Source organism: Sapajus apella, unplaced genomic scaffold, assembly GCF_009761245.1.
Source record: "Sapajus apella isolate SASKATOON/1434 unplaced genomic scaffold, GSC_monkey_1.0 scaffold49, whole genome shotgun sequence".
Classification (NCBI taxonomy): Eukaryota; Metazoa; Chordata; class Mammalia; order Primates; family Cebidae; genus Sapajus; species Sapajus apella.
In genome coordinates this window covers 17,792,549-17,818,813 of record NW_022436989.1, presented here as the reverse complement: position 1 = coordinate 17,818,813, position 26,265 = coordinate 17,792,549, and the positions used below count along the sequence as shown (strand labels likewise).

Here is a 26,265-nt window from a genome sequence, read left to right as displayed (position 1 = left end):
GCTGCTTCTGCTACCTCCCAGCACCCCGCCGCCTTTTCTATCACAGGGCCAAGGATTCCTGTTTCCACCTCCCCTGTAGCTTATCATTTCTTCTGATCCATGCACAGCAGGGACTCTATTTCTAGGAAGATCAGAGAGAAGGTATCAAACTTTTTTGCTCGTGACCCATAGTAAAAAGTGCATTTTCTACTGCAGTTAAGTGTACACATGCACGCGCACGTGCACACACACACTCACATCTAAGTCAAATGTTTCAGGAAGCAATACTTCCTTTCACTACATGCAAAGCCTTCTGTTACTCTCTCTTCTACTCTTCCCAGGCCACACCACCCCCACATTTCAACAATTCTCACTGAAATCCACTAAACTGATTTCCCAATCCCCTAACGGTTTACAGTCAGCCCGTTTGAAAAACACTGGCTGAAATACTAATGAAAGGGCGTTGCAGGCCTTCCCCGAGGCGAGGGGAGGAAGGAAGGCTTTGCTTAGCTCTAAATTCCCACAAACCCTCTTCTCCTGGCTCTGCCCCACATCCCACCTGCCACTTGTGATTAAATAACAGTTTAACATCACCAAAGCTCCCTTTCACTCAAGAACTAACTCAATTAGGCTTGAGCTGGTGGGAGCTTAAAGCAGATTAAGGGAAGACAAAGGAGGCTTTGGGGTTTATCTTCAGCTTTCATGTTCCTAGGAACTCTGCTTTCTTCCTGGGCTTAATTTCAAGCATCAAAGGGAGGGGGGCAGGGAGAGAGGGAGGGGGGTAGGGAGGGAAGGAGGGAAGGAAGGAAGGAGGGAAGGAAGGGAGGAGATGAGAGGAGAGAAGAGGAGAGGAGGAAAGAGAGGAGAGGAGAATGGAAGGAAGAAAGGGGAGGGAGAAGGAAGATAGGAAGGAAGGGAGGGAGGGAGGAAGGGAGGGAGGAAGGGAGGGAGGGAGGAAGGGAAGAAAGAGAAGAAAACTCTCTCAAGCCGCCCTCTTGGGCTGAGGCCAACCAGCACTGCACTGGTCATCCCCACCTTTTCTTTTTAAACTTCAAAGTGCATCTTGGAGATAAGACTCTCTTTTCCCATGAGATGCTGAGGGCGGTGCTTGGTGCACAGGAATAACACAGGCCTTAGATAATTACTTGTAACCTTAGCGGTATTGGGAGGATTTAGGGCTGTGCAGGGCCCAGACACTCGAAGTGCTGCCTGAGGAAGATGTCCGTGGTTCACGTCAGGGATGGGTGCTGCTCCCCATGCTCCCCCAGCGGGGCAACTCCCTGCTCTGACTCCATCTCCCGTCTCCCCCAGCAGCTCAGACAGCCATCTGTCCGGCAGATGAGCTGCACACAGAAGGTGCTCGGCAAACACTTGCCGAATCCCCTGAAATGGTCCATCTGGGCCCCTTTACAAATCGAATTCTTTCTACATCAGTGGCGTCCAACAGAATTATCATGTGAGCCACACGCGTCATCTTACATTTTCTAGTGGCTAATTGAAACAAAGTAAAAAGAAACAGTTAAATTAACTTTAGCGATGTACTTTACATATCAAAAGCATTATCATTTCAACAGTATAAATTTGTAATCAGTATAAAATTTGTAAGGTTTTTGTATTCTTTTATCTGGTACGGAGGGTTTGAAATCCAGTGTCAGTTTTCACTGCCACATTTAGATGCTCAGTAACCACCCGGGGCTTGCGGCTACCACCCTGAGCACCAGCTCTGTACTCTCACCAGGACTGGGGGCGACTGGGGCCCAGGCTGGGGCCCAGGCTGAGGCTCAGCTCGGAAGGAAGGTCCTAGGTGGAGTCCTCCAGCCACAAGTCACAAAGCAGACTGTGTCAGGGGGCTTTGCCGCTGCAGCCCCCCCCCTCCACTGTCCTCAGTTGCATCCCCACCTGGCACTGTATCTGGTGGGAGGAGACCGGCAGGCGTGGAAACAGAAGGAACCAATGAAGACTTACAGATGTGTGGGCAGCTCTGCACTGCCCCTGCGGGGAGTCCACGTGGACTCCTCAGCTGGGCCTGACCCCATCACCTGCAGTGAGCCACACCAAGAAACACGCCCTGTCAACACAAAAGTCTCTGCTGGGCCACATCTGGCACAAGCTCTGTGACAGCTGACTTAAATTACCGTATCCATGGTGCAGTCACCAAAGACTTGCAACCCGCAATCATTTTCAGCTACCTTTTTGGGGACAACAGAGGCACATCTAGATTGTCGATTCAACATGAGCTCATTTTATTAGATGTAATCAGCCATATGGCACTTTGCGACCAGTAGACGTGCTCCTTTGACAATCAGTGTTATTCAGCCTGCTCACTGATGAGTTAGCTCCTGGTGTTGTCTTCCCTTAGAAGAATCCATTTAACTCCTATGAATGAGTCAGCTTTTTCCTAAGTAACATCTTTGAGGAGCATGCAATGCCAGCTTGTCATATGCCAGGCTGAGGTGCTTGTCATATGCCAGGCTGTGGCCAAGCCCAGTTCCAGAATGTTAGCGCTGGGAAGATCTTGGTTCTCTCCTAGTCCTCTGGCTTTTGGGCTTTACTTTCTAAGGGCAAAACTATTTCCCTCCCCCTCCCCCCCACAAAAGCTTATGGGGAGGCCTGATTAAGACAGATTCTTCTGTAGGAGATGGAAGGAGGACACAGAGCTCTCCCTCCCTTCCTCCGCCCCAGGCATCACGGTATGGTCAGGGTTTATTAGAAAACCAGCAACTCTAGGCAAGCCACTCATTGTATGCATCTTAAAAGCAGGACCCAGAGCAGTTGTGCATGATGTGGTCACACTGTGCTGTGACAGAGCCAGTTGGAACTCTGCCCTGAGATTCTAAGACCTCTATTTTTTTTTTTTTTTTTGAGATAGGATCTTGCTATGTTGCCCAGACTGAAGTGCAGTGCCCCTTACAATGATCTCTATTTTAGTATTTTAGTATTTCCAAAGAGTTCCATGGAAGGTCTTTGAAAGATACAAATGTAGAAAAAGGTTATCATGAGGACTGTTAGGCTTGATTGAGTGCTATGTGAGAGGGCCCATGCGATGGCTTTCCACGCCAGCCCACAAATTTCAAACTGCTGTAGGAATGGCATTACATTTCCAGCCCAAGTGCAGTTGTCCTCAACTGCCCTCGGGACCTGGAATCTAGAGGCTTGGGCACCATGGGCTCCCAAGTTCTTTGTGTCCTGAGACCCTGAGTCTGTGGAGCCAGCATGAATGATATAGGCGTTATTAAGAAATTATTTTAGGCTGTTAGCAAGGGTAAAAGAGTTCTTGGTGGAATTTCCTTTTAACAGAAAGCAGCCTGAAAAGCCACGCTGCAAGAGCAGATAAGCAGGCTGGAAGCTTGCGTGTGTAAATGCCAGCACCTGCACCTGGAAGCCAGGTACATCCCAACGTGGTGACTTCCCCTCCCTTTCCTAGTGGCCACGTGTGCAGGTGTCATGGCACCACCAGGTTGAGACCACATTTGCATAATAAAAGATTAAGGTGGTAGGGCCGGTTTCTTCACAACTATGTAGATGCGCACCTGGTCACACCAATCCCCTGGGCTCTATGTAAATCAAACACCGCCTCCTCAAGCCCCTCTATATAATCAACTGCATCCGGCAAACCCAGAAACCCTCTTGGACACCCCCTTCCTCTGCATGAGGAAGCTGTCTCTCTCTTTTCTTTTTTTGTCTATTAAACTTTCCGCTCCTTAAATCCACTCTGTGTGTGTGTGTCCCTTTTGTGGATCTGGTCGGCTGGAGGAGACGAACCTCAGGTATTTCCCTAGACAATAAAGCTGCTTCACTCTGAGATTGGCTAATGAGGCCCCTGCTACTGTGGGACTGGCAGAGGTTTTAGTGGGAAGGGGCAAGAAGGGCCTTCATGGGGCTCTGGGCATTCCTTGGCCACAGCAGCAGAGGCCTCTAGATTGGTGTATGGATGTCAACGAACACTCAAACAGGGGTGGGAAGGCAGATTCCACAGAAAAGGACAGCTAGTGATAGGTCCTATTATACATCTGGGAGACTTGTACTTGGCAGGCGCTAAATGGGCTGTGAGCAAAGGCCTGGGCTGGACCCTGGGTACAGCCACGACACCTGTGCAGCGAGACCTTCAGGATGCATCAGATTCTTCGTCTGCCTCCCCATCTGCTCAGACTGTCACCAACTACCTACCGCCATTGTCCTGGTTGAGCAGAAGAGGAACGTATGCCAGGGCTGGGTGCAGTGGTTCATGCCTGTAATCCCAGTGCTTTGCGGGGGCTGAAGCAGAAGGATCACTTGAGGCCAGGAGTTCAAGACAGCCTGGGCACAACAGTGAGACCCTGTCCCAGTCTCTACAAAAAATAAAAATGAGCCAGGCTTGGTGGTGCGGGCCTGTAGGACTAGCTACTTGGGAGGCCGAAATGGGAGGGTTGCTTGGGCTCAGGAGTTCAAGGCCACAGTGAACTATGATTATGCCACTGCACTGCAGCCTGGGTGTCAGTGAGACCTTGTCTCTAAAAAAGAAAAAAGAACATAAGCCTATATCAAAAACCACAGAGGTGCAAATCAGGGCCAAAGGGACCAGCAAGGTGTTGCTGGGCTTCCCTGAAGGAGGTCCTGGAGCCCCCAGAGGCTGGCCGGCCTTGTGCCTAACAAGGGTTTAGGACTAGGCTGTCATTATGGCTCTAATCTACTGCCCGCAGCACTCCCAACCCCTCACTCTCCCTCTCCCCTACATACACGCCAAGTCGCTGCCCAGGTCAGGCAGGCTGAGCCAAGACAAACACTGCACATGAGCTCACTGTTCTGAGGCTGCAGCTCAGATGTGCTATCTGAAATGTGGGGTTTGGAACAGGGTCCGAACCGGAAAAAATAAGCAAGAAATTTTGAAACAAAAGAAAATGTTAACTTGAACCATTCCAGGGATCACTTTACCTTAAAGCTGTTCAGATTCAAACATTGCTAATAATGGCAAAGCCAAGATTTAAATGGGCCCATTGGGAAAATAAAATGGGGGGATTTCCAGGAGTGGATAAGAAGGTTAGAATCTGCAGTGCATTAAAATTTTGAAAAGATAAAAGGTAAAAAACCAGCCTCAGGGGATCACCATGAACTCTGACAGAAGGGGGTTGGAGCACACAGCCCCACCTTTCCTTCTGCAATTGCAGATTTCCAGGATTCAATTCCACTTCAATTGCTTCATTTCCTTTTTCTCTTTCTTTGTTGCACAGGGATAGTTTGGAAAGTGGGAGGAACAGGCCAGAGGAGAAAGGGCTGGGGAAAATGGGAGACAGTGTGGTAAAGAGGAGCACCGAAGTACTCCGTTCCTAAAGAAGGGACTCAGAATGGGCAGCTTCTCAGAGCCAGCAGGCAAGGCCAAGGACACCAGCTTCTTGGTGCATTTTCAGTGATAGGTCATGTTCCTCCTACACATGCGTGTCTTTCCCTATCCAGCGAAAGAGCAATAGTAGGTAAAGGGCGTTAGTTGCCTGAGCAGAGAAATGAAGTCCTGATGGTAAATTGGGACCAGCCCTCAGTGAGCTTTGAAAGCTGTGAGAGTTTGGACCTTATTCCATAGGTGAGCGTTCACAATCACATGCAGATCTGTGGATTCTCTGGAGGAGTTTACATTCTCACGAGAGAGACAAGCAACTAACTACCTAAGCAGTTGCATTTAATTACAACCTTGGCAAGCCCTACCAAAGACAAACATGAGTTACTCTGACTGCAGATAATGGGGACAGGACTTCCTCTGTGGACTTCCAACAGGAGATGCCTCAAATGAGAGGGAGGAAGAGCATGAGTTTAGTTTGGGAATTGTTGAGCTTGAAAGGGGCTAGAGATGCCCAGTGGCAACGGACAGCAGACAGTTAAAACTGGATTAGCTATGCCGATCTAGAGCTCAGAAAGGAAGAGCGAGCTACAGACATGGTTGGAATTGAAGTCATGGACACAGATGGATGAGATTACTTAAGGAAGAATATAGAGGCAGAAGAAGGTCTAGAATGGAGCCTTCACAGTAACATTTAAAAATCGGGTAGAGACGGATAACTCAGCAAACGAGACTGGGGAAGCATGTGTCTGACTCACTGATTATTGTGTTCCCCAGAACCAAGCCCAGGCTTGGCACAGAGTAATCAATAAACATTTATTAAGTTGATACTTATATCATCTTGATTGTCTTTTGCCAGTGAAAAACCAAGCTGTGTTAATCAGCTATTGCTGCAATGCTGTTGTGTAACAAATGACCCCACAGCGCAGAGATTCTCCAGGCTCCACAGCTGACTCCAGTCTGTTACATCTCCCAGTTGGGGCTGAGCCTGAGGGGTAGCGGTTACTCATGGTCTCAAGGCAAGCACTTTTAGAGCCAGTGTCCACATTGTGCCCACCCACATCCCATTGGCAAGCCATGGCCAAACCCAAAATCAAAGAGACAAGTAGTAGTAAGAATGAGCACTTACTCTAGACCCTGAGCACTTTGGATTCAAATCCTGGATCTACCACTAATAAATGCATCAACTAAGTCAAATGACTTAACCTATCTGAGCCTCATTTTCCACACTTTTAAAACGGGTGTAGTAATAGTTACTTTAGGGTTTCTTGAGAAGTAAACGTGATACACATGAAGCACCTGTGACACATGGTAAGTGAGAAATAGTAGCTACTGTGATCTCTGGCCTCACCTTCTAAGTGTGGCCCTGAATCGGAAAAGCTTGGATGCTTTAACCATAGCTCCATGCTTACACCTCAGATGGGGTTGTGCCTACATCCCCCAGCAGCTGAGGGGTAAAGCTCACCCTGAATTCCATCTCTGAGACACACCCTGAGGCAGGAAAGGAGGCAGAAAAAATATTGAAGAAGTCTTGAGGCAGGGTTCAATTCAGCCATTTACCAAATGCCTCCCAGATTTGCTGGAGCCGATGTTTCATTTTTGTCCGGTCCAAACCCACACTTTCGCCCGGAGGCATCCTTAGGAGACGTTCTCTTGCTTTCCAGGCCCAGCTTTCAGTTCTGCCTGTGTTTTGAGTAATACCAAAATACTAATGGGGAATAAAATTCTGCAAGCAGACAGCTTTTCCAAATGGGACTTTTCCCAGACTGCATTTGAACTAGACCTTGGCCTGAAATGCAATATCCAGAGCTTTCATTGCAGCTTTCTTTATGGCTTGAGAAGCCTTTTTCCATGAACGCTTATGTAACGATGAAGAATTTATAAGATCCAATGAGCTGTCTGGCATCGGTCCCAGGTATATCTACTGAAGGCTGTTTTCTTTACTCCGCATCCACTGTTTAATAAATTACCAGAGTAGCCATCAGGAAATAGATGCTGTGATACTGTCATCATCTTAATCTCATAACGGCCATTCAATATGTTTGTCTTTATATGTACTTGTGTAATTCAGCATCCTTTCTCAAATTTTAAGCAGCAAGTTTTCTTTGACATCAATTCATTTATTCTACAAGTATTTATTGAGCACTTACATGTGTCAGGCACCATGGTAAGGGCTGAGAATTTAGAGGTAAGTAACTACTGCAGCCACTGCCCTTGTGGGGCAGAGTCTCAGAAAGAGTAAAGTTTGGCCAAAGTCACAGGTTTGAGCTGAAACTGGAAGTCATATATCCCAACCCGACCAGCCTCATAACTTGCAAAGCCCAGTGGTAGATGAAAATATAGGCACTTGTCCAAAAACTAAGAATTTCAAGACAGCAATAGCCAAGCATTAAACCAAGTATAGGACCCTCTGTCCCACGCCCAGGTAGCTGGCCCTGTGCTCCGAGTCATAACTTTTAAATCAGTTTTGACTAATTCTCTACTTAAATGTGTATGAAAAAATGATGGGTTTGCGTACGATGGCTCACGCCTGCAATCCCAGCACTTTGGGAGGCTGAGGCAAGCAGATAATGAGGTCAGGAGACGGAGACCATCCTGGCCAATATGGTGAAAACCTGTCTCTACTAAAAATACAAAAAAATTAGCTGGGCATGGTGGTGCACGCCTGTAGTCCTAACTACTTGGGAGGCTGAGGCAGGAGAATTGCTTGAACACAGGAGGCGGAGATTGCAGTGAGCTGAGACGGCGCCACTGCACTACAGCCTGGGAGACAGTGCGAGACTCTGCCTCAAAAAAATTAAGAAAGAAAAAATGATGGAAGGGGTGTACTGTGGAGTAAGGATGGAACCACCAATAATCCTGAGCTAAGGAACAAACAAGAAATTCACACATGGTATTTCTGTTTGCTGGCCTGTTTCCAGAGATAAATGTTTAGACATAGTCCTACCTTGATAAATTTCTAACAGTAGAACACCCCAACTGGAATTTCCAGATCCTTCCATCACACACAAAGGATCTAGGATTTGCAAACCCACTTGTCTGTATACCAATCCTGTGGGCATAAAGATGGAAAAAACAGACACCAGGGACTCAAAGGAGGGAAGGAGAGAGGGGGAAGGGCTGAAAAAATTGGGTGCTGTGTTTATTATCTGGATAACGAAATCAATAGAAGTCCAACTCTCAGCAACACACAAATACCCTTGTAACAAACCTGCACATACACTCCCTGAATCTAAAATAAAAATTATAATTAAAAATCCCTTATTGGATGCAGTAAACATGGTGCTAAGAAAAAACGTGTAGATTTAAATGCTTACATTAAAAAAGAAGAAAAATCTCAAACTCACAGCCTAACTTTATGCCTTAAGAAATTGTAAAAAGAATAAACTAAAACCAAAGCTGACAGAAGGAACAAGATAAATAAATAATAAAGATTAGAGCAGAAATTAAAAGAAACAGAGAACAGGAAAAAAAATAGAGAAAATTAACAAAATTAAATGTTGATTATTCAAAAAGACAACAAAACTGAAAAAAACTGTATGTACACTAAGGAAAAAAGAGAGCAGATTCAAATAACTAAAGTCAGAAATAAAAGTGGGGACATTACCACCAATTTTACAGAAATAAAAAGGATTAAAAGAGAATATGATGGACAATTGTACACCAACAAATTGGATAAAGTAGTGAAATTTTAAAATTCCTATAAAATATAAAATTTATCACAATTGACTCATGGAGACATAGAAAATGTGAATATATCTATAACTAGGAAGGAGACTGAATCACTTATCAAAAACCTCCAAAAAAGGAAAGCCCAGAAATGTGCCCGCCGTGTCCATGGAGAGAGGCTGTGGTGGCTGAGCTCTGGCCTGAGGACCAGACGGTGAAAATGTCGGCTTCCTTAGTCAGGGCAACTGTCCAGGCTGTGAGCAAGAGGAAACTGCAGCCCACCGGGGCACCGTCCCCCTGACACCTTCAGCAGTAAACAAGTTAAAACAGCTTCTTAAAGATAAGCCTGAGCAGGCAGGTGTAAACTTCAGTGTCTGAACCAGGGGCCGTAATGGCCTTTCTTATGCTCTAGAATATACAAAGATGAAAGGAGATTCTGATGATGTTATTCAAGATGGAGTCAGAGTATTCATTGAAAAGAAAGCACAGCTAACACTTTTAGGAACAGAAATGGACTATGTTGACGACAAATTATCCAGTGAGTTTGTGTTCAATAACCCAAATATCAAAGGAACTTGTGGCTGTGAAGAAAGCTTTCATATTTGAAATCTCAGGACTCTTCTGGCCATAGGCTCCAGGAAAGCCCCCAGAAGCCTTGGGGCTCACTGCAGAAATCATGTGACTGTCACTTGTTTAATGTGTGACTGCCTTATAAGGAAAAATAAAGTGATGCATTTTAGAAAATAAAACAAAAAAGAAAGGCCCAGGAGCAGATGGCTTCGCTGGCTAATTCTACTCAGTTTTAAAGAAGAATTAACACCAGTATTCTCAAATTCTTCCCCAAAATTGAAGAGAAAACACTTCCTAACATTCAATAAAGTCAGCTTTACTTTTGATACTAAAGCCAGAAAACAAAACTACAGGAAAATGACAGACCAATAATCCTCATGAATATTGATATAAAAGTGCCTAACAAAGTACTAGCAAATCAAATTTGGCAACATATTAAAAAGAATATACACCATGACCAAGAATATACACCATGGGGTTTATTCCTGGAATGTAAGAATGGTTCAACATATGAAACTAAATATACCACATTAATAGAATGAAGAGAAAAAACCCCACATGATTATCTGAATTGATGAAGAAAAGGCATTTGACAAAATTCAACACCCATTTATGATTTTTTTATGCCAAAAAAATAAGGAGTAAGAAGAAATGTTCTCAACATAGTAGAGCTCATATATGAAAATGTACCACCAGTATCATATTCCATGGTGAAAGATTGAAAGCTTTTAGCCTAAGATCAGAAACAAAACAAGGGTTATCATTTTTGGCTTTATGTTCAACACAGTACTGGAAGCTCTAACTGGAGCAATTAGGCAAGAAAAAGAAGGAAGAAAGGAAAGGAAGAAGTAAAACCACTTCTGTTCACAGATGATATGATTTTATGTGCAGAAGAGATACACATACAAAAGATCCCCAAGTGGGAGGATCACTTGAGCCCAGGAGTTCAAGTCCAGCCAGGACAACATAGCAAGACCCTGTTAGAGCTACTAATAACAAGCAAATACAGCAATGTTTAGGATACAAAATCAACAAACAAAATATCAGTTACATTTCTATACACTAACAATAAGCAATTCAAAAAATAAAATAAAATAATTTCATTTACAACAACATCAAAAATATAAAATACTTAGGAATAAATTTAACCAAGGAAGCAAAAGACTTGTACACTGAAAATTACAGAACATTCCTGCAAGAAATTAAAGAAAACTAAATAAATGAAAAGACATCCTTTGTTGATAGATTTGTAAGTGTTCATATTATTAGGATAACAATACTAGCCAAAGCAATCTCCATTCAGTGTAATTCCTATAAAAATCCCAATAGTGATTTTTGCAAAAATAAAAAAAACTCATCCTAAAGTTCATATAAAATCTCAAGGGGTCCCACAAAGCCAACATAATCTAGAAAAAGAAAGAAATTTGGAACTCTCACATTTCCTGATTTCAAAATATACTGCAAAGCTACCACAAAAGCAAAACAATGCAGCACTACCATAAGGATACACAAATACGTCAATGGAACAGAATACAGAGCCCAGAAATAAATCCTTGCATATTTGGTTGATTGACTTTCAACAAGGGTTTGTGGAGCAGTCACTGGGAAAAGGACAGTGTTTTCAACAAATGGTGCTGGAAAAATTGGATATCCACATGTAAAAGAATCAAGTTGAACCCTTACCTCACACCATTTATGAAAATTAACTCAAACTTGATCAAAGACCTACTGGTAAGAGCTAAGACTACAAAACTCTTAGAAAACATCAGGGAAAGCTTTATGACTTGGATTTGGCAATGATTTCTCAGATGTTATACTAAAAGCACAGGCAACTAAAAGAGAAAATAAATATGATTTTATCAAAATTAAAAACTTCTGTGCACACCTGTGATCCCAGCACTTTGGGAGGCCAAGACAGGTGGATTGCTTGAGCCCAGGAGTTTGAGACCAGCCTGGGCAACATTGTGAGACCTCATCTCTTAAAAAACAAACAAAACAAAACAAAACAAAACAAAACAAAAAACTTTTGTGCCTCAAAGGCTACTGTCAACAGAGTGAAAAGACAACCCACAGAATGGAAGAAAATATTTGTAAATCTTATATTGATAAAGAATTAATATCCGGAGGCTGGACATGATGGCTCACACCTGTAATCCCAACACTTTGTAAGGCCAAGGTGGGCAGATCACCTGAGGTCAGGAGTTCGAGACCAGCCTGGCCAACATGGTGAAACCCCATCTCTACTAAAACTACAAAAATTACCCGAGCATGATGGCGCAGGTCTGTAATCCCAGCTACTCAAGCAACTGAGGCAGGAGCATCATTTGAACCGGGAGGTGGAGGTTGCAGTGAGCCAAGATCATCCCACTGCACTCCAGCCTGGGCGACAGAGCAAGACTCCATCTCAGAAAAAGAAAGAAAAAAAAAAAAAAAGAATTAATATCCTGCATTTCAACAACAAAAACCAAACAATTGGATTGAAAAAATGGGCAAATAAGCCAAACTGTGGTCCCAGCTACTCAGGAGGATGAGGTGGGAGGATCACTTGGGCCCAGGAGTTCTAGTCCAGCCAGGACAACATAGCAAGACCCAATTTCTTTAAAAAAGTTAACTATTTTTAAAATGGGCAAAAGACATGAATAGACATTTCTCCAAAGAATGTATACAAATGTCCAGCAAGCACATAAAAAGGTGCTCAACATCAAAACCACAATGAGACACTACTTCACATTTTTTAGGATGACATTCATTAAAATAAATAAATAAATAAATAAAAATAACAAGTGACAAGTGTTGGTGAGGATGTGGAGAAATTGGAATCTTAGTGGGAATGTAAAATGGTGCAACCCTTGTTAATAACAGTTTGGTGACTCCTCAAAAAGAAGAGCACCAAACAGAATTATAACACAGTTCACAATTCTTCTCCTAGCTATGTGCCCAAAAGAACTGAAAGCAAGGACTGGAAGAGATATTTGTATATTCATGTTCATAGAAGCCTCATGTATAATAGTCAAAAGGTGAAAGCAACCCAAGCCCATCAACAGATAAGTGGATAAACAAAAATTATAGTGGATACATATGATGGAATATTATTTAGCCTCCAAAAGGAAAGGAATTCTGACACATGCTACAACATAGATGAACTTTGAGGACACTACGCTAATTGAAATAAGCCAGCCACAAAGGACAAATACTATATGATTCCATTTATATGGAGGGGTCAAATGCATAGAAATAGAAAGTTGAATGGCGGTTGTCAAGGGTTAAGAGGAGGCAGAATGGGGAGTTAGTGTTCAATGGGTACAGAAAGATGCCCTAGGCTTACTTCACCAGATTGTAAAATTTTTAACTTAATTCTGCTTAAGTCACCCTCTTCCCACTTGGACAACCCTGTTCACAGGGCTGCTCACAGCTGTGGATCATCAGACCAGGCAGGAGCCTCATGGGCTGCATGTGTCATGGTGGAGACCTCCTTCATCTTGCCCACAGGGCCCCTCACCGGCCTATTTCTCTTTCTGTTGCTGCTTGCCTTCTTCTTTCATCTTCCTCACTGGGAACATCTTTCTGGTGTGTGAGAGAAGACCCCCTCTCTCTCCCTGTTTCTAGCGAAGATGTTTTGTTTACAGCCACAAATCCTCTCCCTTTCTGGGGCTTAGGCTTTTGGAAAGTAGGGTTGAGAAGACTTTGAGCCCATCTCTTTTTCCTTCCCCACCAGGGGCTACCCTAATGGCAAAGGGCTCTGAGCTCACTCCCTACTGGAGTTGGGGGAAGCTTGGGGGAAAGAAACTTCACACAAGTCAGAGTCGGAAATGTCACCCAGCCCACAACCAGCCCATTTCACAGAGGAGTGGACCGCAGCCTAGCTAGGGAAATGGCGTGCTCAAGGCTGTCAGCTGGCAGGTGTCACCATGCGAGGTTGTGGGTCTCCTGATGCCTAAGCAGGGCACTTTCCACAGCAGCCACCAGCCTGGGGCTGAGGACAGCCGGCCTGGGCCCACCCTAGTTCCTGTCCCTCATGCTGGGAGCTTGGGAAAGTCCAGCAACCCCTCTTCCTTCCAGGTCCTGCGCCCGGCCACTGTCTTTCAGCTGTGTGAGCCCTCCCCAGCTAATTCAACACAGCTGCCCCACTGCACCTCCGGAGTTGGCTGGGCATCTGCTTCAGCAACAAGTGGTTTCTCGCTGACCTGACAGAGTGAATCTCTCCAGCTGGGAGCCCGGGGTGAGGCTGATCAGCAAGAGACACATGGGAGCTGAGTCCTGCCTCTGGGTGTGGAGGCTCCTGTTTCTGCTTCTCGTTATGACCAGGACCAGAAGAGTGGGTCCTGGCTGGACACACTCTTCCATGATTTAATTTCATCTTTCCTCTACAGACAGACCACTTTAAAAAAACAAAACAAAACAAAAAAACCTTCCCCCATCATCAGTTCCCCCTGGCACACTGCAGCTCACAAGTGCCAACTTCTCCTGTGTTTCATACGTAGCCTGGCACCCATTTCACTGACTTTCCTCCTGCTAATGTTGGGCCTGAGCTTTCTGGAAAGTGGCCTATCCTTATATTTCTGGGGTTCTCCAGGCTGGGTTTCTCATGTGCTGGAGTCCAGATGCTACCACGGCCTGTCCTGGCTCATCTTCCACTCTGCTAGCTTCCCTGCCTCTTACGACCTGGGCTGGACACTCCTAGTCCTGCAGCAGCCTTGTCAGGGCAGCAATTACATCCTCTGGACATGTGTTCTAAAATATATTAGCAGAAAGTTTGAGGGATAGTAAGGCCCATAGGTCAGGAGACAGCTGCTACTGAACTGAGAGTTTGTTACTCATAGTTCCAAGAGGAGGGGGCACGCCATGGCACCAGGGTCCACACGGAGAAGCACCAGCATGGGTCAAGAGGCAGAGGGAGCATAGACAAACAAGGACAAGGGGATTTAGTGACTTTCTGTGGGAAGGATCAGGGAAGCAGGGCAGGCAGAGTCAGGATTGGCTAGTTTGAATTATTTCAGTGTGCACCAGGGCATAGAGGCTGTCCCTAGTTGTCTGGTACCTGGCCCTAGGTGTTGGACAGGGCAGGTGGATGGTAGCCCTGTGTATGATAGCCAGATAGAGGAGGGGGTCGGGGGTGGGCTTTGGATTGATTGTTTTGCATGTGAAAGGCACACTCAGGGGCAAGTCCCTCCAGGGTCAGCAAGGCCCCATTTGTTAAAGCATCGGAAGACATGGTTACTACAGCACAGAAGCCACTTCTGCAGGGTGACGCCACTCCCAAAGCCGTGCCTGCTCTGTCAGGTGCCCTGGCCCTTCCTCTTCAACAGCAGCTCTGGAGCCTGGACTGCCACCTGCACTCTTGCCCACTCTCAGCTGGAGACGCACTGGCTCTCGGACCCTTCCTACCCAGCCCCTCCAAGTGAAAGACGGCACTGCTCCCTCCAGGCCCCAGTCACCGGCCACCACAGCACTGCTCCCTCCAGGCCCCAGTCACCAGCCACCACGGCACTGCTCCCTCCAGGCCCCAGTCACCAGCCACCACAGCTCTCTTCCTTCAGGCAGTTACCTCTCAGGGTGCTCCTCTGCCTGAGGTCACCAGACCCTCTAGGACACATGTGATCAGCACTGGGTAACTCACAGGCTCACACCAGGACCACCGCAGCCCAAGGAGTTCATGCTGCATTATAAGCAATTTGGGAGTGAACTTTTAAAATGTAATCTCATACTGCAAACATTTCCCATGTTACTAAGAATCCGTAAAAATCATGTACTTGTTTGCATAATCATCCACTTGTGAGCATATCCTCACTCCCTGCTACTGACCACTGGAGGGGAGAGAGGCTGAGGGACCATCAAGGGGTCCTAGTCCCTGCCTTCCCTCCTTGACGCTGCACACACACAGCGACAACAGGAGAATGAGGAGGTGCCTGGCAACCATACACTCCTGCTTCTACGAGCACATCTCCCTTCCCAAGGATGGCCCTCAGCCAAGAAAGCATGTCCTGGAGCTCGGCAGAATGGGCAAGAGCACAAAGCTATCTTCTGTGACTAGTTTTCTTCTTTGGAAATGACACTCAGTCCTCTGAATCAATCTCCCAGTGTCCCTTAGCGAGTATTATTACTCCCATGAAAAACAGGTATTTTGGTTTTGTGTGTGTGTCCTTCCATGTGCTGGGCACAGTGCTAGACATGTATTAGCTGCATCCTGTAAAAGGAAGCCTGTATTTTACAGGTAGGTAAACTGAGGTACCAGAAATAAAACCAGCTTAGTGGGAGTCAAACCCTAACCTGAGTGGTCCTTTGTTCACTCAAGGGTGAAGAGACCGCTGTTCTTGGAGGGACTTGACTTACAGGCAGGGCCACCTGGAATTAATTTGACCATGAGGAGGACTTGACAGAGATGGAAAAGCTCATTGAATATTTAAACAAACAAGACATGCAAACTTCTGCTTGTTAAATCCTGCAAATAAATTTCTAATGTACATCAAATTCATATTGTGGTTGGTTAATGTAGAAAGGGGAATGCAGAAAGAAGGAAGACAGAGTCGGAGCCAGAAAAGGATCTCAGTGAGATAGAGGGCAGAGTAGGGCGGGCAGGAGAGTGTGGGCAGAGGCAGCCTTGAAAAAGAAGGCCCACTGGGTATGACAGCTCACTTCGGTAATTCCAGCACTTTGAGCGACTGAAGTGGGAGGATCACTTGAGCCCAGGAGTTTGAGACCAGGTTGGACAACATAGGGAGACCCTGTCTCTACAAAAAATGCAAAAATTAGCCAGGCTTGGTGGCACACATCTGAAGTCTCAGCTACTTGGGAGGCTAATGTTGGGACAATCACTTGGGCCCAGGAGGTTGAGGCTGCAGTGAGCCACAGTTACACTCCAGCCTGCGTGACACAGTGAGACCCTGTCGGAAAACCCTGTTCTGAGCCCCTCACTGCTACGTGCTTTGTTGGCTTTGGGAAGGTCTTTCTCAGCTCTACGAGATGCTAATTGGGCAATTAATAATTATTCAGTTCTGTTCATCAGCACATGGAACATTCTCCAAGATAGACCAAATGATAGGCCACAAAACAAGTCTCAATAAATTTGGGAAAATCCAAATTATTTTAAGTATTCTCTCAGAACATAGAAATCAATTCCAGAAGGAAAAACCTCAAAACAAACCAAATATGTGAAAATTAAATAACCTGCTTTTGAATGATCATTGAGTAAGCAATGAAATCAAAATGGAAATTTTAAAACACTTTGAACTGAACAATAATAGTGACACAAGTCATAGCATTAAATGCCTACATCCATAAATCTGAAAGAACACAATAGACAATCTAAGCTCACACCTGAACGAACTAGAGAAACAAGAACAAGCCAACCCAAACCCAGGAGAAGAAAAGAAATAATGAAGATCAGTGCATAACTACATGAAATTGCAACAAAAAAATACAAAAGATAAATGAAACAAAAAGCTGGTTCTTTAAAAGTTAAACAAAATTGGCAGACCATGATCAAGATTCACCAATAAAAGAAGAGAGAAGATCCAAGTAAGCTCAGTTAGAAATGAAATGGGAGCGATAACAACAGATACCACAGAAATACAAAAGATCATTCGAAACTACTATGAACGCCTTTATACACACAAACTAGAAAACCTAAAGGAGATGAATAAACTCCTGGAAAGGTACAACCCTCCTAGATTAAAGCAAGAAGAAACAGAAACTCTGAACAGACTAATAAAAAGCAGTGAGATTGAAATGGTAATAAAAAAAAATTGCCACCAAAAAAAGTCCAGGACCACATGGATTCACAGCTGAACTCTATTAGACATTCAAAGAAGAATTGATATCAATCCTGTTGACACTATTCCAAAAGATAGAGACAGAGGGAATCCTCCCTAAATATCCTCAAGGTTCATCCATTGGGTAGCATGCAGCTGAATTAACTGAATTTCCTTCCTTTTTAAGGATGAATAATATTCTTTTTTCTTTCTTTTTTTTTTTTTTTTTTTGAGATGGAGTCTTGCTGTATCTTAAGCTGGAGTGTAATGGCATGATCTTGGCTCACTGCAACCTCTGCCTCCTGGGTTCAAGCAATTCTCCTGCCTCAGCCTCCCGAGTAGCTGGGATTACAGGTGGGTGCTGCCACACCAAGCTAATTTTTGTATTTTTTAGTAGAGACGGGGTTTCACCATGTTGGCCAGGATGGTCTCGATCTCCTGACCTTGTGATCTGCCTGCCTTGACCTCCCAAAGTGCTGGGATTACAGGCGCGAGCCACTGCATCAGGCCAAGGATGAATAATATTCTATTGTGTGTACAGAGCACATTTTCTTTATCCATTCACCCACTGATGGACGTTTAGGTTGCTTCCACCTCTAGGCTCTTGCGAACAATTCTGCTGTAAACATGGGTCTACAAATACCTCTTAGAGATCCTGTTTTCAACTCTTTTCCATACATACCAGGAAGTGGGATTGCTGGATCATATGGTAGTTTTATTTTGATTTTTTTGAAGACTCTCTGTACTGTGGCAAGGTCCTTTGTAGATGCCTGAGGACTTTCACCTTCAGTGGGGAAGGGCCTAATGCTAGAAACAGCTATTCATTTGGAAGAGAGTGTGGCTGACTGAGTCTCCAGGCTTAACCTTCCCTTTTGCATGAGGACTTCAGGGGTCCTGAGAGTTTTTTATTTTCCTTTATACCAAATTATACCAACATACACAAGTGTTGATGAAAGAGGATTCAGCCGCATAGTGGGTCCCAGAGCCAACTGTTGAGATGAAAGAACATTAGGTTAATTAAAAATCCAAATCAAAAAGTGAGTCTCAAGGCTTTTGGTTTTGGGTTGCTTTTTGTTTTATTTATTTATTTATTTATTTATTTTTAGGGGACAAAAGAACCTTGTGAAAGGGTTCTAAGCAAGGAGTTAAGAGACCTCAAGTCTGAGATGTGCCAGGGTCATCAAGTAAGCTGGTAACAGCATCTTGCCCTACAGGCCAGCAGGCCTTGGTCTTATGTTATGGGTCACACAGTCGTAGTGTTATGGGTCATGGAACACCCCAAGAGTAACCTGATGAAAATGACGGGCCAGGCAACTGAGGAAGCTGCACATCGGCACCCGCTGAGTTGTTGCATACTATTTTTTAATTGCATTGGAAATACGTTCAGTCATATAGGCAGGATGTCAGGTGAACATAGAGAACATAACAGGATATGACATAGGACTTCTCCAGTTGTGCTAGGATCTTTGCTAAAAAGAACACTTAACAAGCACCTGCACATTCTATAGGGACATTCTTGAAATAATTGCTAAAAGGTGCTTAAAGGTGGCCAAATACTAGTTCTTTGAATTTTAGCCAATCACACACCTCTAGGCTACATAATGGAAAAACAAACTCATTAAAGGAATGTGAAGATGCCTTTAAGGAGAGTTGGAGTGTTGGTTGGGTACCTTACTCTTGCCTCTGGGAGGAAGTCACCCCCCTCTCCACCCCCACCAAGCCTGATAACCAGCCCCAGAACAGTGGAGTCAAGGCTGCCCTCTGAATGACATCTGAGGAAGTCATTCAGGGGCCAAACCAGGAGAGAAAATGGAAGCGAGAATCAAGAGCATCCAAGTGAAAGACAGAAAGGACAAACCACTTGGTGGGTCCCCGAGAGTGCTGGTCCTCCCTCTGTCTTTACCTACTGGAATCCCACCTGCCTTTCAAGGCCCAGCTCCATCTGCCATCCTGGAAGCCTCCCATAGCTGCCAACTTCAACAGAGATCTCTTGACTCCCTTACAGCACACCTGGCCATTATGGGGCCTCACATGCTGCCCAGGTATCATGGCAGCAGCACTCCCTGCGTTACAAGCGGCCTCTGCCACAGGCATTTTTCACCCCATCCCCAGCCTCAGAGAAGACGTGCATCTCACCTGTATTCCCCCAGCACCTTGCCAGAGGTGCTCAGAAACCAATTCACGGGTGATTACACAACTAATTAGGTACAATTCTGCAGGCCATTTGTCTAAACTTAGTCCCAGGCCATCGAAGTTACTCCAAGCTGGATACTGTATTTGCCTAATTCTCCTTACATCTCCAGCTGGGCCCTGAAAGATACAAGATACCCATCTTTCTCAAACATATCGTCCCCAGGCTGGGTCATCCAATGGGAAGGCCAAGAACATACTTAGGGCAATAGCAATGTAGGGAGCCCAACACTTTTTTTAATTTGATGATTTATATAGGCATCATGAGAAAAACTGGCCTTCTTAAACATATGGCTTAGTGTCGTCTCTGCTTTTAGTCGCACACGGGTGACTGAGGTGGGATGTCCCGGATCTTTTCATGCTTGGGGCTCCTGCTCTGCTGTACCGACCCATGCCTTCTAAGATTGTGACTCTTCAAAGGTTTCTGCAGCACTTCCTGTGCAGGTCTGCTCCGGAGCTCCAGGCACTCCACCCTCTCAACCCACAGGTCAGGGAATAGAGGCCCAGAGAGGGGCAGGGATCTGAGTCCAGGCGCGGTGAGCCCCCCGGGTGGGAGATTTATTCAAGGGCTGGGGCAGATGCTGTGGATGAGGCTTCCCTACCCCCTGCTGTGCAAGGAGAGCCTGTTGTTGGCATTCCCAGCACACCACCAGCACTTGGTTCTCTGGCTCCGAGCCCATTTACTCCAGCAACTTGCCGCAGTGCTCTGAGGTTCCATTTCCTCCATTACAAAACATAGCTAATAGTATCATACTCTGGCCTGATGCCAGAACTTTAATTAGGCTTAAATGAAACGTAGGAGAAAACAGCTCATCCAGGACCTAGCATGCTCCTTCAGGTCTTTGTTAAGGTTGGGGGCCCTGGGGGACAGGAGGCCCCATACTGAAGCAGGAACAGGAAAGTGCAGCCGACTCTGCTTGACACCCGGAGTGGCAGATGCAGAGCGCTGTCACCAGCAGCAAGGGGAAGCGCACCAGCGGGAGCGTCCCAGCCCTCCACTGCAGTGTCTTCCGGCTGCTAATGGGATTCCTGCGTGTAGAGGCCAATGCTTCGGTCCTGGGGCCCTGGATGGGGTCTGGGATAGCTCCTGTCTCCTCAGCCATGAGCAGCTGCATCCTTTTACAAATAATGAATGTCCTTTTCCGTAGCTGCCGTGATATGAAAAAAATTGAAGAACAACCCAGGGTGAGAATACAGTCTGTGCTGCTGGGCAGAGGCCAGAACCTGAAAACAAGCGGAAACTCAGGACCCCAGGCTGGCATTCCGTGAGATTCAGAGGACCTGGGCCCAGGAAGGAGTGTCTCTGTGGTCACAGCACAAACGGATTCCTTAGGAAAATTTACACTCCCCTCCCCAGCCAGGGTCCTCACTATCCCACCCACTAAGACATCCACAAAATATGGTTTGAAATGGGCGAAGGATGCTTTCTCATTTTTATGCACATTGTTATAAATGAAGCATTTTTTAAAAAAATGTGCTGTTTCATTGCCGTGTTACAGGATTTGCAAACTTTTCCCATAAAGGGCCAGACTGTAAGTATTTTAGACCTTTGCAGATCACACATACAGCCTCTGTTTCAACCACTTCGCTCTGCCGCTACAATGCGAAAGACATCGTAGGAGATAGTATGGGCGTGGAGGCGTTCCAAAAAGACTTCATTCACAAAAACAGGTGGCAGGCCAGATTTGTCCCACTGGCCAGTTTGTCACCCTCATGCTCTATAATATATCATCTAAAATAAAACCAGTGTGTTTGCTCTGCAAATAGAATTATAGGACAATTTCTCTTCCAACAAAACTCCTGCCTTCAAGCACCTTTTATGTAAAAACCCTGGAACCACCCCTGGTCCTGCAGAGCATCCCAATACCAGCTGAGGCTTCTATGCACTAACTTCTATGCACTAACGAGGGGCAGGAGGAGCCAGGAATTCTGAGTTAGTCATGAAGATAACAAGAGCAGAGGGGAGGTCAGTGCTCTTGGCTATTCACGTAGGAAGTTGGTTTTCTGTTCCTTTCCAGAGAACTGCACAGATAATACACAGATTGATGCCAAGTAAAACAAGAAGGAAAAGCTGGCTGTGTCCGGGAAAGAGCTGACAACAAGCATGTCATGACTGGGAAACACTCTCTGCTGCTTCCTCCCTGCTGCCCGGCAGCGAGGGGAGAGGTGGAACTGGGGCCCCATGTGCTGGGTGGGGCTGCTGTGCTCGGCAGAGGATGCTGGACTAAAAACACAGCTGTAGGCAGTTAGCTTTGGGATGCTGGATTTCTGGCAAAGACCTCTACTATCTCATTTCCTTTAGATTTTCAAGAAAAGGTGAGGTTTCATTGCTTAGAATGAGGGATAGAGACAAGATTTCTTGAAGAACAGGAAGGGCAAAATTACTTACAGTTTTTCCCAGCGCTACTGTGATAATCATGGTCTGATGAAGGTTAGTGTTCTAATTTATTAATAGTTTCCTGAGCACCAGGCACTGGACTAAACGTATAATCTCCACTTTATAGAGACAGAAGCAAAGATTTGAGATAGCCTGTCTAAAATTTCACTGTAAGTGGAAGAGCTGGAGTTTGAACCCAAATAAACAGAATGCACAGGATGTGTGTGTGTGTGTGTGTGTGTGTGTGTGTGTCTGCATGTGTGTGTTTCTGTGTGTGTGTATGTGTGTGTGTTCCTGTGTATGTTTATATGTGTGTGTTTGTGTGTATATGTGTATGCATGTGTATGTGTGTTTCTGTGTATGTGTATGTGTGTATGTCTGTATGTTTCTGTGTATGTGTGTGTCTGTGTATTTCTGTATATGTGTACATGTGTGTGTGTCTGTGTTTCTGTGTATGTGTATATATGTGTGCGATCATGTGTATGTGTATGTGTGTGCGTGTGTGTGCATAGAGAGGAAGASAAACTTTGTATGTGTGTGTATGTGTGTGTGTCTGTGTTCTGTGTGTTTGTGTATGTGTATATGTGTATGTTTGTGTGTATGTGTGTGTGCACATAAAGAGAGAGAGGGATTTACATGATGATAGATGCTGGGGTAATCTAAAATCTGTAGGGCAGGCAGACAGGCTGGAGGCCCCGGGAAGAGTTTCAGTTCAAAACTGAAGACCGTTTGCTGGAGGGATTCCATCTTCCTTGGGAAATTTCAGTCTTTTTCTCATAAGATGTTCAACTGTTTGCATGAGGCCCACCTATGTTATGCAGGATAATCTGCTGTACTTAAAGTCTACTGATTTAAATGTTAATCTCATCTAAAACACCTTCACAGAAAAATGTTTATTTGACCTGTCCAGGCATGGCGGCTCATGTCTGTAATCCCAGCATGTTGGGAGGCGGGGTGGAAAGATAACTTGAGCCCAGGAGGTAGAGGTCAGCATGAGCAACATAGTGAAACCTCGTCTTCACCAAAAATACAAAAATTAGCCGGGCGTGGTGATACACGTGCCTGTGGTCCCACCTACTTGGGAGCTGATGTGGGAGGATCCCTGGAGCCTGAGAGGTCCAGGCTGCAGTGAGCCATTATTACACCACTGCACTCCAGCCTAGGCAGCATAGCAAAGACCTGTCTCAAAAAAAATTAAATTAAAAATAAAATTTTTAAGTGCTGTATTATAATAATAATAGTTGACAAACTATCTGGGTACCATGGCCCAGACAAGTTGACTTATAAAATTAACCATCACAGTTCCCATAGGCAGCATCTGCATCACCAAGAGAGCTTGTTCAAAACACAGAAGCTGCAGCAGTGGCAGGCACCTGCAATCCCAGCTACACGGGGAGCTGAGGCAGGAGGGTCACTTGAGAACAGGAATTCAAGACTAGCCTGGGCAGCATAGCAGAACCTCATCTGGAAAAAATATTTTAAGTATATGGATGGCCTCATGCATCCAGCCAGCCTGCCGGGTACCCCCCCACTCTGGACTGTTCTGTGAGAGAGATATCAAAGCCTATCCTGCCTGGCTGTCCTGGAGCCCTCGCCCATATGCGGGACAGGAGAGACGAACAGGCTTGAGGCTGCTCCCACACTCTCCCAGTCCCACTAGTTTGGGAACAGGAGCTAGGAGTGGGACCATGCAGGTCGGGATAGCTGGGAAGAAGCAGGAGGCCAAGAGAGCTGCCTCACTGGCCAGCGTCTCGGTGCCACCTTAACCTTGTAGGGGTCAAGGGAAAAATTCCCCTTCACTCTCTGAAAATGCTGAAAAATCAACTGACAAGAGGCAGATCAGTTAGAGAGAAGGCATGCAAAGTTACTAGCATGCCCATAGGAGAAAGCCACAAAGGGATTCCCCAGCGGTCCAGTGAGGTACATCTTGAGGTTACAGAAAGAATAGGACTCAGAATATGACCAAAAACAAGTAATGATGATGCATCAGGTTACGGAGGCATGACAGGTTATGGAAGGGGGAGAAGAGGAGGCCTGGCGAACAAAGGTCGCCGTGTTACATACGTGAAACCCACAGGTAGCAGCCCTCAGAGAGCAAACGTGGTGAATGTTTCTTTCAGATCTTTAAAGGTGTCAGTTCTTTAAAACAAAATCCCAGTTAATCTTTCCTAGATCCAGACAAGGGGGGGCCTTCGAGACGGCTGCGTCAATCAGATTCTCTGCAGATGCAAGTCTCCCCCACGAAGAGCGGCCTTGCAGGGCTGCTCCTGTCTGTGAACAGCCGTCTCAAAATGTGTCAGAGAAATATACTGTGGAATGAAATATCTGATTTTCTTCATGCCAATGAGACCCCTGAGAGCCCAAAGGGAAGCGTGGCATTTACACCCCCCATGCCTCTGCCCCTCCTATTTTGTCCATCTTCCCTCTCCACTGACATTCCCTTGCCCTCAGACTTCCACAGTCTCCAAGGTGTCAGCTATTTGATTCAATGAATTAATCTAAGCCAAAGACAAAGGGCCCCAAAAAAGAAGCTCTGTCCTATTTCAAGTTTGCTACCAATGATTTAGAACTCATCGATATTGAATACTGTCTTTCTTTCTGTATATAGTAAAAAAGAACATATTTTTGACTTCATCCTATTAATATGATAAATTATAATATATGAAATCATTTTTATTAATTTCAAATTCGTTTTGTGTTCCTTGGTCTCAAGGTACGAAAAAAAAAAAAAAAAAAAAAAAAAAAAAAAAAGGCAGGGGGGGCCCCAGGCCAGTACTCAGTGCTTAGACCCTGGACAGTGAAGTGTATCTGCTCTGGCAGCACAAAAGGCCAAAAGGGAGGCATTTTCATGGTTTGTTTTATGGTTAAGACTAGTTGGTAATTTTCCAAGATAGATCAACCTGGATAAAATGGTGATTTCCTAGAAGGCAAGAAATTCTTGCTTAATATTTTTTGTATGAGAATTCACTGCTCACCACAGGAACTTTTGTGAACAAGAAAAATATTTACTTGGATGAGACCCAGGAGATTATTCAGTTAAAACAAAAAAAAGATCAAGGTTAAGGTTTTTTTCTGGCCAACAGGGCACCATGAAACGCCCAGAGACCTGTCTATAGGATACGCAGATGGACGGGTTGCAAAGATTCCAATGAATGAGTCAGGAAACAGAATCCTTCACTGCCAAGAGTGGTCCGTAAAAGAGTGGTGCCTACCTTGATCTGGGAATCTTTGCTCTCTAAGAGTTCTATATAAGCCTTGACATTGAGGTCAGTGTCATTCATTTTTATGTTTAGGGGAGGCAGGGCCTGGCAAGGCTCCCTGGAGAATAGGGTATGGCCAGATCAGAGACAAGCTGGCCAATTCCTGGTCCTTCCCCGCATAAGAATCAGCATGAGGGAGAGAGAGCACAGGAGTGAGGAGGGGGCTCTTGAATGGCTGGCCCTCAAGTTACAATGCCACCACTTCAGCAACGGTGCATCAGCAACGGAAGCAAGAGCAGAAGGGGAACTGAGCCAGACGCTGGGGGAAGAAAGAGAGTGGGGATGAAGAGCTGGGAGGAGCCGTGGAAGCTGAAATTAGGCCACCGTGGAGGCGGCGTGTCTGAGAAAACACCTGCTTGGGCCGTGGGGCGGGGGCTATGACGACACATTCTGGGGCTCAGCTCTGCCTTTTTCTTGGTGCCACCCAAGTGAAGTAGCATATGGAAGAGATTTGATTTCTCCCCAAATGTTGATGCTAATTTTGAAATCTTTCTCCTTTAACAAGACATCAAACTATGTAGTAGGAGGACACACAGATTGCTCCCCAAGTGACAGCCTTTGAAAGAAAAGCCCACATGTGCTGTGTGATGTTATTCCCAAAACAGGTGCTAAGTGGGAGGCCGAGACCAGCGTGACTAACATGGAGAAACCCCATCTCTACCAAAAATACAAAAAATTAGCTGGGCGTGGTGGTACATGCCTGTAATCCCAGCTACTTGGGAGGCTGAGGCAGGAGAATCCCTTGAATGTGGGAGGCAGAGGTTGCAGCGAGCCAAGATTGTGCCATTGTACTCCAGACTGGGCAACAAAAGTGAAACTCCGTCTCAAATAAATAAATAAATAAAAATAAAATAAATAAAAAACATCACCTCCTATGTGGCCAGCCCTGTCCTCAGCACTTTCTGTGCTGTATCCCTGAAATCTTATCACCCCCTTGTGAAGTGGTCACTAGGATTCTTGCCATACAGAGGAGGAACAGAGGCTTCAAGAACTTCAGTAACATTTGAGATGTCATTGTCCAGGGCACAGAAAGCATTTCAAAGCCAAAGCTCCACATTATTACACAATTCAGTCTCCTCAAATCCTGCAAGAACACACCACCCCCAGACAGAACAGAGGAGCTGTCAGCCTCTGGAGTCTCCAGGGCTCCTGACCTCGGGACAC

The 26,265-nt window shown here is 45.4% G+C and overlaps 1 long non-coding RNA gene and 1 pseudogene across 1 annotated transcript; both read left to right on the top strand.

The window, feature by feature from the left end:
• Window positions 1-4,189: 4,189 nt before the first annotated feature.
• Window positions 4,190-25,843, top strand: LOC116526186. Its single transcript, XR_004258007.1, has 3 exons — window positions 4,190-4,219; window positions 7,631-7,636; window positions 25,715-25,843. It is a non-coding gene; the product is annotated as an uncharacterized LOC116526186 (long non-coding RNA).
• LOC116526185 lies at window positions 9,162-9,562 on the top strand (annotated as a pseudogene).
• Window positions 25,844-26,265: the final 422 nt, after the last annotated feature.